Raw genomic sequence first — 13,642 nt, forward strand, 5'->3', positions numbered from 1 at the left:
TCTCTCTCTCTCTCTCTCTCTCTCTCTCTCTCTCTCTCTCTCTCTCTCTCTTTCTCTGTGTGCATTCATTCTTTGTGTGTGTGTATGTGTGCTGCAGGTAAACTTTAATTTTCATTGTTCCTATTTTTTTTCTGTAGCTGAGGGAAATTCTCCTTCTTTCTTCTTGGTCATTAGAGTTTATCCTGAGCAGCAGACTTGATCCCATCAGCATCATTACGTTTGGAGTGTCCCCTTCATGGTAATTATAACTTCAGTCAAAGAAACTAAGATGCCCAGACCAGCAGGTGGCTCAGTTGGTCAAGCGATTGGTTTGCAAGAATGAGGACCTTAGGTTTGATCCCCAGAACCCATATTTCTTCAAGAAAAAAAAAAGACATAGTGGTAGATGCCTGCAACCCTGTAAATGCTGTACAAACAAAGACAGAAGACACAATGTGTTCATTGACAAGTCAGCTTTGTTTACTTGGCAAAACTTCCAGATCAATGAGTGATCCTGTCTCCAAAAAGACAGACAATGCCTTAGAAACAACACACAAGGTTGTTCTCTGATCTCTAGAGACATATGTACACATATGTGTATTCACCTAGACAGATCCATGTCTCCATGTACACATGAATATTGTCCACACAACAAAACTCCCTCCCAAAGTTTAAAGCTCATGAGAAGTAAATTGAAAGACAATTTAAATTGAAAGAGAAGTAATTGAAAGACGTATGTCTGGCCATTAATTATACATGGATATTCAATTTAACATTAAAATAAAGGTAATGATTTTTTAAGATCAGAAGTAAGAATATTAAACAGAAAATTGTAACCCTCAGTTAGAACCATGACATTCAAGGTCTCAAGTTTCCCTAGACCATGAAATACACATAAGATACACAAATAAAAATGACTAATAAAAATAGTTTATGATGTGTTCATTCAGTGAGATTAAATAAATCAAGATATTATTTCAGTACCTACTCTCTGATGGCACATAAAATAATAATAATACAAATATCCCATCTTTATTAGCTATTTCCACCAGGCCATAACATGGTCATATTTTCAAAAAACCCTGAGAACACTGAGGTTGATAATAATCTCATAGTATCATTTATCTGTATTAAATGCTTGGCTCAGAAACTGATTTTCTGGCATGTGTACTGCACAGTCTATTGTATTATTGAGACTGACTTCTTACTTCCATGTTTCTGTTTTCCTTGCATTAGGTCAATCCTCTGGAAGATATCTTTTGTGGAATCTTTGCTGACATCTACTTTTGAGTGTTGTAGTAAGCTGTCTGTTATGTTCTCTGTAAGACAGCACCACCACAGAGTTCAGCATGCCATCCTATAATCCTCTATGAAGACCAGTGGGACACACTTTGCTCTGAGAGAAAATTGGAATAAGAAAGATATATTTGATTGAAAACCAACATACACATAAATAATACAATGAAATAATGGCCCAATGGCATTGTATCAGCATATCAAATGGTTTGGAAAAAATGATTTTGTTATGTAGTTTTACATTTTATTGCATTAAGAGAAAATAATGAAAAGAACGCTTCTCCTTTCAGTTTGGCATGATAATGTGGAACGATTTTTATAAATGGCCTAAATTCTCATCACAACGTATGAGATTGATGGAAACAGAAATCATGTAAATTTTACAAATAGGAAAATAAGCTTGGGCATTTCTACATATGAAGTGAGAGAAATAATGTGGTGGTTAATTTTATATCAACTTGATACAAGCTAGAGGCATCTGAGAGAAAGGAGTCTCTATTGAGAAAATGTTCCCATAAGATCCAGGTGTAGGATGTTTCCTTAATTAGTGATTAATGAGAGAAGGTCCAACCCATTCTGGGTGGTCTTAGCTATAGGCTGGTGATCCTGGGTTGAGGATCCTAGGATGAGCAAGTCAGAAATCAGCAGTCCTCCATGGCCTCTGCATCAGTTCCTTCCTCCAGGTTCCTGCCCTGCTTGAGTTCCTGTCCTGACTTCCTTCTGTGGTGGATTACATGGAATGGATGTGAAAGCTTAAGCTAGATAAAACCTTTTCTCCTCGAGTTGCTTTTTTCATAATGTTTTATCACAACAATAGTAAGTCAGACTAAGACTTTGCTGAATATTTGAAGATGTAGTTAAAGTAAATTATCACTTTTGGATTTATTGTGCTTTCCTTACGCCTTAACTGAATGTCTATTGATCCCCAACCCTGGACTTTGAAGACAATGCTCCCTCTACCTTTAGTGCTTTGTACCATGAGGAAGAAGTAGGGAATACTTGATGCTGATATCAGAGTTGGGAAGACAACCCAGGCCTGTCCACAGACAAGAGAGGCTCTTGTGGACAATGTCCTAAGCTGACATAAAATGCTTCATCAGGTGAGTGACTTCCAGAATGAGGCTTGGGTTCCCATTGTTGTTCTGTATCTTCAGGTGTAGAATGTGTGGAAACTTCTCACACAGATACATGGATTATAGAGGGACCCCTGTGTATATTTAAAATTCATTGACAAATGAGAAAAAGTTTGACTCAAAAGAGCAACCAGTAGAAGCAGAGTAACTCAGATAATTTAATTTTATTTAATTTCCAGTAGCTGAGGTGCATCCGCTGAGGAATGGATAAATACATGGTATAGTGTCCATGCACATAATATGCACAATGTATAATGTACCTCTCTTTTTCCTATTGGATTGAAATGAAAGGACTTGTTCCCCCTTGCAGCATCTCTAATGATAAATAGCATAAGTTGCAGCCATCACACACTATTTCTCAGAAGCCTTGGCTTATATTCCAGTGATTCCCAGGAGGGAGAACAGAATGCTGCTGTCATGAACTGAAGGGTGAAACATGGCTCCCACAAAGACAACAGAAGATGATTTTTCCTCAGTCAGAAAACTTAAAAGGAAATGCCAAGATGGGTTTGAGGCAAGCGTCCTTGTAGTCCAAGGTACCTGGTGTTCCTGAAAAACAAAACAAAACAACAACAACAAAAAACTAATCCAAAACAAAAAACTACCAGGAAAGTCTTATTCAGATGGAGCCAATAACAGGAAGGCTGCCCTTCCTCCTGAGCTGTGCCTCCTCTGCATGCAGTTCTGGAAGCACTAAGCTCCTCCCCAACAGCTGGGCTACACCTGGCTCTGAAGCCTAAGCTGGTCTCAGCATGCAGTGCCATGGCTGAAAGCATAAAACACAACCTTCAGATGCATTCAGATGCATTCAGATGCATTCAGTTGCTGAGATGCACTCCCCCCCCCACCCCCACACCCCTGTGCATGTGTTCAGTGAATTCCAGTGAATTCTGGGTCAGCGGAACACCTGCTCTCAGGCTGCTGTACAGGTCTGTTTGGAGTTGCATCGTCTGGGAAAATTCTGAGTCATTCTCTTCTAGTAACCCATGATTATGCTGTGGTGACACAGCTGTTATCAATAGTGGAGGGCTGTTCCTTAGCCCTCTTCTTTCTCCATTAAAAGTGTCAGATGCAAAGATCTGAGCATTGAAGAACAACTTGCATTTCTGGCTTATAACTCATGGACTGAGTCTTTGTTCTTAGATCATATGGAAGATGTTCCACTTGTCCATTTTCAGTAACATAAAATCTTTTGAAGAACGATGTGCATGATGCTGTACATTTATAACCTCAGCACTCAAGGAGTACGTATGAAGGATAAGGAATTCAAGGTCATCTAGTGCTACATAGCGAATTCAAGGCCAGTCTGAGCTATAGTCTCCAGAAACAAAAAGCAAAACAAAACAAAAAGACTTTAGAGGTAAAACTTAGAGACAATGATATGTCCTCCCTCCGGTGAAATACTCACAGGACAGACATTCCATGCTAGGGTGAAACACAGGGTCTTTCTGAGTAGAGCATCTAGCATTCTTGTTGACAGCACTCCTCTTGGATGGAGAGGCTGAGCAGCATCTCTGGTGAGACACTTGCTGGTCTCTGGCTTCTTAGGCAAACCTTTTTTACTTTCAGAGTTCTCTGTACTCCCTGTCCCACTGACTTTCATTAAAAATGGCCTGGAGGCCTTTTCCTCCTGGAGATGCTGTGATGATCTCGGATGAGAAATTGCAGTGCCAAAATGAATACCACATGAACTCTGAGATACAGGGGGCCCTTGGGAGTCAGCAAACAAAATGCTCCTCCTTCCATCTGTGGCACACCAGGTTCTTGCTCTGGCTGCCTCATTTATTATTGCATTTTGACAAGATACATAGGATAGCTCAGAAAAAGCTCTGGTATAAGGAGAGGCTCCTGTCTCCTGGCCAAGAAAAATGGAAGATGGCGGAAAGAAGCATGGAATATATTAATAAAAGCTAAGAGAAGAAGGGAGAACCGTGACCACTTACCCCTGAACTCCACAGTGAATTTCGCTTCAGCTTTCAGAGTATGAGTGTTTGTTTTATAATGTAGTATTAGATATACAGATGTTTTAGTTATAGTTGTTCTTATCTAGCTGGATAAAAGTTACAGCAGAAAGCAATAAACAGGTTCTTCTGTGGACTGGGGAAGTGAGAACACCGAGGGAGCTGTTGCTATCCCGAGTAAATGCTAAGCAACCCTCCATTGATGAAGCCAGTAGCTAAAGCTATGGAAAACTACATCAAGTTTTCTGGACCTGTTCTCACACTGACAAGACCCGACAGTGAGCTCTGGGCATGGGAAACTCTAACATGGGAAGTTGAAATCTACAACAGTTTATGGTGGATCAAGTTGCAACATTTACTTGTGTTTTTGAATTTAATTAAAATATAATTAAATCACTTTCCTCTTTCTCCCTCTAACCACTCTCGATGCCCTATCCTCACTACCTTTCAAGTTCATAGCCTCTTATTATTTAATTATTACTGTTACATATTCATATATATGTAAATGAGTGAATATTTAAATACAGCCTGACAAGACCATTTAGTGATCTTTTCTGCATATTTGTATTGCTGCCCATTTGGATAACCATTTAGGGGACTCATCTCTGGGTGTGTTGGATAGTGTTATGCTAACTTAACACAAGCTAGAGTTAGCTGAAGGAGGGAACCTCACCTGAGAAAATGTCTCCAAAAGCTCTGGCTGTAAAGCATTTTTTAAATTAATGATTGATGTAGGGAGGACCTAGTTTATTCTGGGTGGTGTTATCCCTGGGCTGGTGGCCCTGGGTTTTATAAGAAACAGATTGAGCAAGCCACAAGGACTAAGCCACAAGGACTAAGCCAGTAAGCAGTACTCTTCTATGGCCTCTACATCAGCTCCTGCCCTGTTTAAGTTCCTGCCCTGACTTCCATCAGTGATGGACTATTACCTAGAAGTATAAGCTGACATAAACCTTATCCACCCCAATTTGCTTAAGTCATGGTGTTTCAGCACAATGGTAACCCTAGCTAGGATACCGAGGAAGACTATTTCTCTCTCTCTCTCTCTCTCTCTCTCTCTCTCTCTCTCTCTCTCTCTCTCTTTCTCTCTCTCTCTCTCTCTCTCTCTCAACAGTCTTAGTTGCCCCTATCTAGTCATCTAGGGATGGGGTCTGGTGAGATTTCCCCCTTCCAAGTTACCATATCTTTTGGTATCGTCATTGTTCAGATGTTGTTTAAGCAGTTACATTGTTGAGGTATCATGGGCTTCCTATCATTTATAGAAGACATTTTGCAGCAAATTTCCTGGTCTTCTGCCTCTTGCTATCTTTTTACTCTCATCTTGATGATGAGCTTAGATGCAGAAGTTGTGCTGTAGATGTATTCATTGGAGCTGGGCACTTCACAGTCAGTTGTTCTCTGCATTTTGACTAGCTGCAACTTTCTGTTATAGTCTCTGCTGCTAATAGAAGCTTCTCTGATGACAGATGAAAGCTATACTTACCAGTGGATATAAAAACAAGTATTTAGGATGCACTTAAGTATTATACTAATTTGGGTAATTGGCAGTAGTAGACTCTCTTCTAAGAACCATTTCTTTACCAAGCATGGAGAGGCTAGGTTACCAGGCATGATTTCTCTCCTATTGAGCAGGCCTTAAGTCCAGTTAATGAGCTGTTGGTTACAGCTAAAATATGAGTGTCACTGTTGCATGTTTAGGGATATTTGCCTTGCTAGTCATTGCTGTGGTTCATAGCATTACTTGCTGCCATTGTTGTGGTTCATAAGCATGACTTCTGCGCAAGACTTTTGGTTGATTTCTTCTCTTGGCAGTTCAAAGAGCATCTTCCTCTATTTTAAAAGTTATTTCTTTGGTTGGTCATTTAGTCCTTGAGAGCTCTGAGGGTACTAGTTAGCTCAAGAGTACACATGGTAGGACTCATGGCTCCAGCAGCCTGTGTATAGCAGAGGGTGGCCAAGTCGGTTATCAATGGGAGGAGAGGCCCTTGGCCCTGTGAAGGTTCTATGACCAGTGTAAGGGAATGCTAGGGCCAGGAAGCAGGAGAGGGTAGGGTGGTAAGCAGGGGGACAGGGGGAACAGGGGTTTGTTTTTGTTTTTGTTTTTTATTTTGTTTTATTATTTTTTCTTTTTTTCAGAGGGGAAACTGGGAAAGGAGATATCGTATGACATGTAAATAAAGAAAATAGCTAATAAAATAAATAAATAAAAGCTATTTCTTAGGGAGGAGGTTTCTGAGTCACATCCAGATCAATGCCTCTGAATTAGCAACAGTAATAAACTCATGATTACAATATTAAACAGTTTAAACTCACAAATGCTTTATGGCCCTGCTGATTTTTAAAAGTCATTTCTCACCTTTGGGAGTGGCCATGGAGCTGCTTTGTTGTTTTAAATAACAGCCGAAAACCAAAATGAACATTTTTTTTCCTTGCCTTTCATATTTCCTCAGATACCTCAGGGTAAGCAAGCAGTTGAGGAAGTGAGGCATGCCATTATGGGAAAATTATAGATCATAAATAAAAACCAAAATTTAAATTTAACATTCTGTAAGTGATAAATTAAATAGTTTGTAGCTAATGAGATTACCAGAGAGATTTAAAATGTTTATGTAGCTTTTAAAAAGCTTAAAAAATTTTTATTTTGTTATATATTTATTTTTACTGCTGATGGGATATGCTTTTATTCCTGTCTAATCTGAACAGGGAGTTAAAAAAATAAACTTTGTCAAAGTATTTTAGGATACCTTGAATTCAGTGAATCCTTTATGTGAAAAGTATTACATGGCGTCAGAATGTGGACAAGTGGATTGTTCTCTTGAGCTGCTCACTGGAATTCTGGTTTTAGGAGATGTCAGGATATTGGTAGTCACCATCTGCCAGATGTGCCACACATGTCTCTGCAAGGCTTTGGTTTTCTGACCTGCAACTAGCAAGTTGAGGCAACAGAGGGACTCCGGTTGATCAGCTAAGAAGGAGGAGAGTAAAGCTCAGTTCTTCAGCACAAATGCCAGGCTTCTCCCCCTCTATCATCTAGCCAACATTATCTTCAGTGGTTTTTGTGGCCAATGTACAGTGTACATAAAGATAATTTCCCTTACCTAAAATTGTATCCTGAATTCAAGTTAAATCCAGTTCTTGTTATTCTTAGTATACTTACTAATGGGGCCAGTGGTAGAAGCTTGTCCAGTATGAAAAAGAGGCTGGGTTCAATTCCTAACATGAGAAGAAATACATTCAACAAATTTAGTTTTATACTAACCTTCAACATTTTTTTCATTACCTAAAGGAGTAAACAACGAGAACACAAGCCACCAACAGGAAACACCCTGAGATGAAACCGATTGATTGTGCTTCCATGATGCGAGCAAATAGATCAGGGGAAATACAAAGAAAATCATGGCTATTAAATAGTATTAAAATTACAGGGAACAAAAAATGATACATGTATCTTAAAAACAGTCAGAAGAGTTAGGTGTGGCTTTGCATGTCTGTAATATTAGTTATTGGGAAGCTGAGGTAGAAGAAAGAAAGCCCACAGGATGGTGAAATATTAAAATGGTAAGTGACAAGTGCCTCAGGATCCTGATGGATGGAAATAACCCCAAGCATGGTAGGTCTATGAAAAAACACCCAGTCCAGCCAATCAGTGAGCTCTGGCTTCAGTGATGGCCTTTGGCTTAGAAAATAAAGATGGAGAACAATGGAGGAGAACACTATATGTAGCTACAGTTTGATGGAGATCCTAATGAAAATGCAAAGACTTGAAAATATTCCTTCTTCCCTATTTATGCAAATGCCAACACATTGTGTGCAAGCCACGAAACTGCTCAGGAGAGGACAATGGACAGAACATTGGCTTCAGAGTGCTTTGTGTCACTCATGTTGGAACCCACCTCTGAGATCGTCTCCGTGATCTATCATGAAGATCTGGAAGTAAGTGTGTATAAATGATCCTGTAGATCTCTTATAAGGACTTTTGTTTAGGAGCAAATAGGAATTAAATGGCAAATATGAAGATTTTAGGAGTTGAGTAAATGAATTTATTATGTACTTCAAAGGAGTTTGTGTTTTAGAAAAACATATGAAGATCTTGGTTTGAAAAGATGAGAAGGAAAACGAACCACATTTTCTGGTTTTATCAATCTGTGACACAGTCTATATTTATTACTATCCAATGTATATGAAGTACCCTAAAATAATGTTTAAATATCCCATGATATTAAGAGCTGACATATAATTTCCTGTTTGTTTCCTACTTCATGTTTTTGCATGTGCATGTATCAAAAACACATCATTTTCCATTTTAAAAGATGTTATCATGGTGTGGGGCAAATGACTTGGCTGGTAAAATGCTTGCTTGCTGAACAAACATGGGGACCTACATTTGGAACTCCAGTACCCAAGCCAAGCATGTAAACATTCACTGGTAACTCTTGCATGAGGGTATGAAGAAGGGAGATTGTTAGCAAGCCAGTCCAGCCAATCAGTGAGCTCTGACTTCAGTGATGGCCTCTGGCTTAGAAAATAAAGATGGAGAGCAATGGAGGAGAACACTATATGTCCAGCTTGACTTAATCTTGATGATGTATATTCCTCTATCACTTCATAAGCATACCAATCTCTCCATGCAGTGTTATTTCATCTATAATGAGTAGACTTTGTGAAAAAGTAATCCTCTATTTTCTATTTCTTTATTTAAAATGAAATGTGTTTTCATTCATAAATAAAAGCACCAAAATTACACACATTAATGTGATGTCATGTGGTGTCCACATACAGATATGGCAGGAAAGGACTGAAGCCCTGAGGGTAAGCAGAAAGAATGGAAACAGGCAACCTCAGGAGATAGAAGGTTTGAGGGACCTTCCAAAAAGCACCAGAGGCCTGGGAGGTGAGAGACTCTCAGGACTCAAAGGGAGGGACCTTAGATGAAATGCCCAAGAGTAGGGAGAGGGAACTTATAGAGCCCACCTCCAGCAGGACAGGGTATCAAGTGAGGGAGGGGCTTGCCACCGCACAGTCAAAACTCTGTCCCATAATTGTTTCTGTCTGAAAGAGCTGCAGGGATGGAAATGGAGAGGAGGCTGAGGAAAAGAAGGTCCAGCAACAGGCCCAAAGTGGGATCCAGCTCAAGGGGAGGTCCCAAGGCCTGACTCTATTACTGAGGCTATGGAGCACTGACAGAAGGGGCCTATCATGACTACCCTCCAAAAGATCCAATGAGCAGCTGAAAGAGTCAGATGCAGATATATTTACCCAACCAATGGAAGAAGCTGCTGACTCCTGAGGTTGAATTAGGGAAAGGCTGGAAGAAGCTGAGGAGGAGGGCGACATTGTAGGAGGACCAGCAGTCTTAATTAACTTGGACCCCCGAGATCACTCAAACACTGGACCACCAACCAGGCATCATACACAAGCTGACATGAGGCCCCCAACACATATACAGCAGACAACTGCTGGGTCTTGGTTCAAATAGAGAAGATACACCTAATCTTCAAGAGGCTAGAGGCTCCAAGGAGTTTAGAGGTCTGGTTGGGTTGGGGGATGGGGACATCCTTGTGGAGACAGGGGGTGGGGAGGAGGTATGGGATGTGGAACAGTCGGAGGGTATACCAAGGTGGGTGGAATAAAATCTGGAGTGTAAATAAATAAATAAGCAAGACACACACACACACACACACACACACACACACACACACACACACAAAGATTAATAAAAAGCCCTTACAGTCTATCATTTATTTAGGCTGAAACATCCAAATCCTCTCTTCTAGGCTTCTGAAATATGAATGAATATCTGATACCTATTTTACCTGTTCTTAGTTTTGACTGTCAGCTTAACTGGGTCACTTGATAAAGGAGTCTCAAGGAAGATTAGAGTGACAATGGGTATGTCTATGGGGATTGTCTTGGTTGCTAATTTATAAATGTGTGCCAAGCTACTGTATGCAGCACTGCATAATTGACAGAACCTGGCTATGTAGGAAAGCTAGTTGAACTTGAGGCAATGAATGAGGCTGCAAGCCGTGTCTTTCTGCCGTACTTAGCTGTGAGTTCCTTGGTTGCAGCTGGTACCATATGGAATAACAAACACGTATGCCTTTGGGTTCTAGCTTAGTATTCCCACCTCACCTTGACAGAATAACGGACTGTGACCTAGGAATGTAAGCTGAATAAACCCTTTTCTCCCCTAAGTTGCTTTTGGTTCCAGTGTTTTATCACAGCATCAGAAAGAAAAATCAGACTATACCCTACTGTGTAATACACTGAATTTCTTACCAGTGCTGAACATGCATTAGTACACACTGATCAAAGTATATTACTTCCCAGAGTATATTTACTGAGGTCCAGGATAGCTGTTTCTTACATCTATTTTTAGATGCATAGGATTTGAAGTCCCATTTTTATTAAGAGGTCTCATTCTCTCATTCATGAATGTGTCAACATATTAAAACTGGAGTGCAATTAACTTTATATTAAACATCAACATAGCTAATGTGTTAACAAATGGTTTGTGCCTGCTCTTTACAGGGGATAAGTCACATAGCAGTAGAGAGGATCTGACTTTTATTTTGTTTATTAGTAGGCACCAATCATGTGATGTCATGTTGACATTCAAGAAAATAGGGAAAGACCAAGTGAGACAGACATCCACCCTCTGTCTGCCTGTTGCAGAGACCTGGGGATATCACTTGCTTTTTTGCATCTTGGGTTCTGCTGTGATAAAAACACCATGTCTAAAAGCAACTTCAGAGGAAAGAGTTTATACTTACACTTCCAGGTAGCAGTCCATTGCTGAGAGAAGTAAGGGCAGAAAATAAAGGTGAGAACCTGGAGGCAGGAACTTAAGCAGAGGCCATGGAGGACTGATGCACACTGACTTGCTTCCTTTGATTTGTTCAGCCTGCTTTCTTATAGAACCCAGAACTACCTCCAGGGGTAGTACTGCTCTCAATGAGCTGAGCTATCCTTCATCGACCAACAATCAATCTGATGTAGGCATAGGCATTTTCTCAATTAGGAATCCCTCTTCCAAGATATGTCTGTCTATGTTGATAAAAACCAATCAGCAGTTTGCAAACTGGGACTCTGTAGAGTCCCATTATCCCTAAGGATTTGCATGTTTCTTTCTATTAAGTAGTAATATTAATTAATAGTAGTTAAGTAAATGTTAAAAATAAAGCATCAGCTGATCTTCGCTTTGGGCTTTTCCTTGATGCCTCTTGAAGTTTGGGTTAAGCACCTGCTAAGGTACTTTTCCAATAGCAGGCAATGGAAAGTCACCACTACAAGGCTGAAATATTGCCAGGACACTTGGACACTTCATCACCAGGAAATATTTGACTTTAATTTTCTGACAATAGCATGTTTGTATATGGAATAAGGTTTATATATTCACTGGGATGACAAGGAGGAGGGAGGGAGATGAGTCTGCTGAGATTTAGTTTTCCAGAGGGGCTATATGGTGTGTGTGTGTGTGTGTGTGTGTGTGTGTGTGTGTCTGCACTGGATTCACTGGGACCCCTCTGATGCCTTTATGTTGTATTGTTGTAGAGGGCTTTGGTGGCTTGAATGATAGACTCATGCATTTGAATACTTGGTTTCCAGTTATTGGTTCTGTTTGGAGAGGCTTAGGAGGCACGGCATTGTTGAACTTTTTGAAGAAAGTACATCACTCAAAGCTTTCAGAGGTTAAAGGCCTGTACCTTCCAAGTTTGCTTTCTCTGCTTTGTGCTTTAGGTTCAGTGGATGAGCCTTCAGCCTCTTGCTGTAGTTGCTGCACCCCTCTGAAACCAAAGGCTAAGATGCATTCTTATTTCCTTAAGTTGCTTCGGTCATGGTGTTTTAACACCACAACAAAAAAATAGCTAATACATAGCCCACTTTCAAGATCTCAGTTGTGTGATGCTTTCTGTGAAGCATCATCTAATCTCTCCTCTTCTACCCCACGATACCAGCATTTCTCATTTCCTCTCATGCCCCTTTCGTTTTGCCTGAATCCCTTTAGACTAGTCACTTTTCAAACTGAAAAGTAAACAAATAGCCCAATAACAATATTTTACAAGCTGAGTGTTTCTCTTCAGATGGGGCCACCCATGGCCTGTGAGCTTTAGCAGACATCCCATCCTGAGATGGTTGAACTTGGGTTGTGCCATTTACCATCCATGAAGCCAGACAAGTGATATGTCTTGGTTTCCAGGCTGAAGGATGAAAGAGAGACTTTCTCTAGCCAACTTTTCCAGAGCTTCCAAAAGTTGCTCACCTCAAACTTACCTCAGAGAAGCCAAGCTCCATAGTGAAATATGTTCACGCTGGTTTATTTTGTCTTAAGATTAACTATGTAGCTCAGGCTAGCCAAATCTTAGCCTCCTAAGCAGATGATGATATGTAAAACAATCTTGACAGTCACTTCCTACTGAATCCACCACAAGTGTCATCTGTCTGCAGGCTTGGACTTTGGGTATGGACTGTGGCGCCCATTCAAGATCTGCATAGAGGCGAAATTAAAGATGCTGCTTCTTGCAGAAGACTGCTTCAGTTCTCAAAGTCCCATCCAGGCTTCTGTATTTACAAAGCTTTGTTTCCATAAGATGTAGGGGTGTTTTTTGGGTATTTGTTCATTTGTTTGTTTGGTTTTGTTGCTGTTGTTTTCTCAACTGCAGGGACACAACGAAATGCAGGCTTCGCCTTCTTATCCTCCCAAAGTGCATTCCCTTAAGAATACTGTGATAGATGAAGAAGCATATGTTAGAAAAAAAATGACAATGGGTTCTTGAGGTGTGAGGATACTGTCTGCTCATCTATTTGAAACATGCCATGACACAGTCCTCAGATAACATATCCCACTCAAGATGGGTATAGATGACAAGTTATAACCTGAAAAGGGAGGAAAGAGGCTGTGCCCTGCCTAAGGATCATCAGCACTGTGAGGATTCTTGAGACATTGAGAGAACACAGCACAAGTTTCATATGTGTGTGCAAACAAGTTCTTTGCCTTTGCTATTTTCTGGGACTTAGAAATAAGCTTAACATTCTCACAGTTTACAGTTGAGACCTGGGGCTTAGTGGATATTCATGTGTGCTGGACTCAGCAATGTCAGAGGAGCTGAACTGGGGGAGGGGGCTTGAGTGATGGGGATGGGAAGGGGTTGAGTGGTTGGAAGCAGAAGCTGAGTGATTGGTAAGGGTCTGACTACATGGGAGGGAAAGGCAGGGAAGGCTGAGTGGTTGGGAAGGGAGAGAGATCTAGTAAAAGACCCTGGCTGTGAGCAC

Source organism: Mastomys coucha, unplaced genomic scaffold (genome assembly GCF_008632895.1).
Source record: "Mastomys coucha isolate ucsf_1 unplaced genomic scaffold, UCSF_Mcou_1 pScaffold6, whole genome shotgun sequence".
In the NCBI taxonomy this organism is placed as follows: domain Eukaryota; kingdom Metazoa; phylum Chordata; class Mammalia; order Rodentia; family Muridae; genus Mastomys; species Mastomys coucha.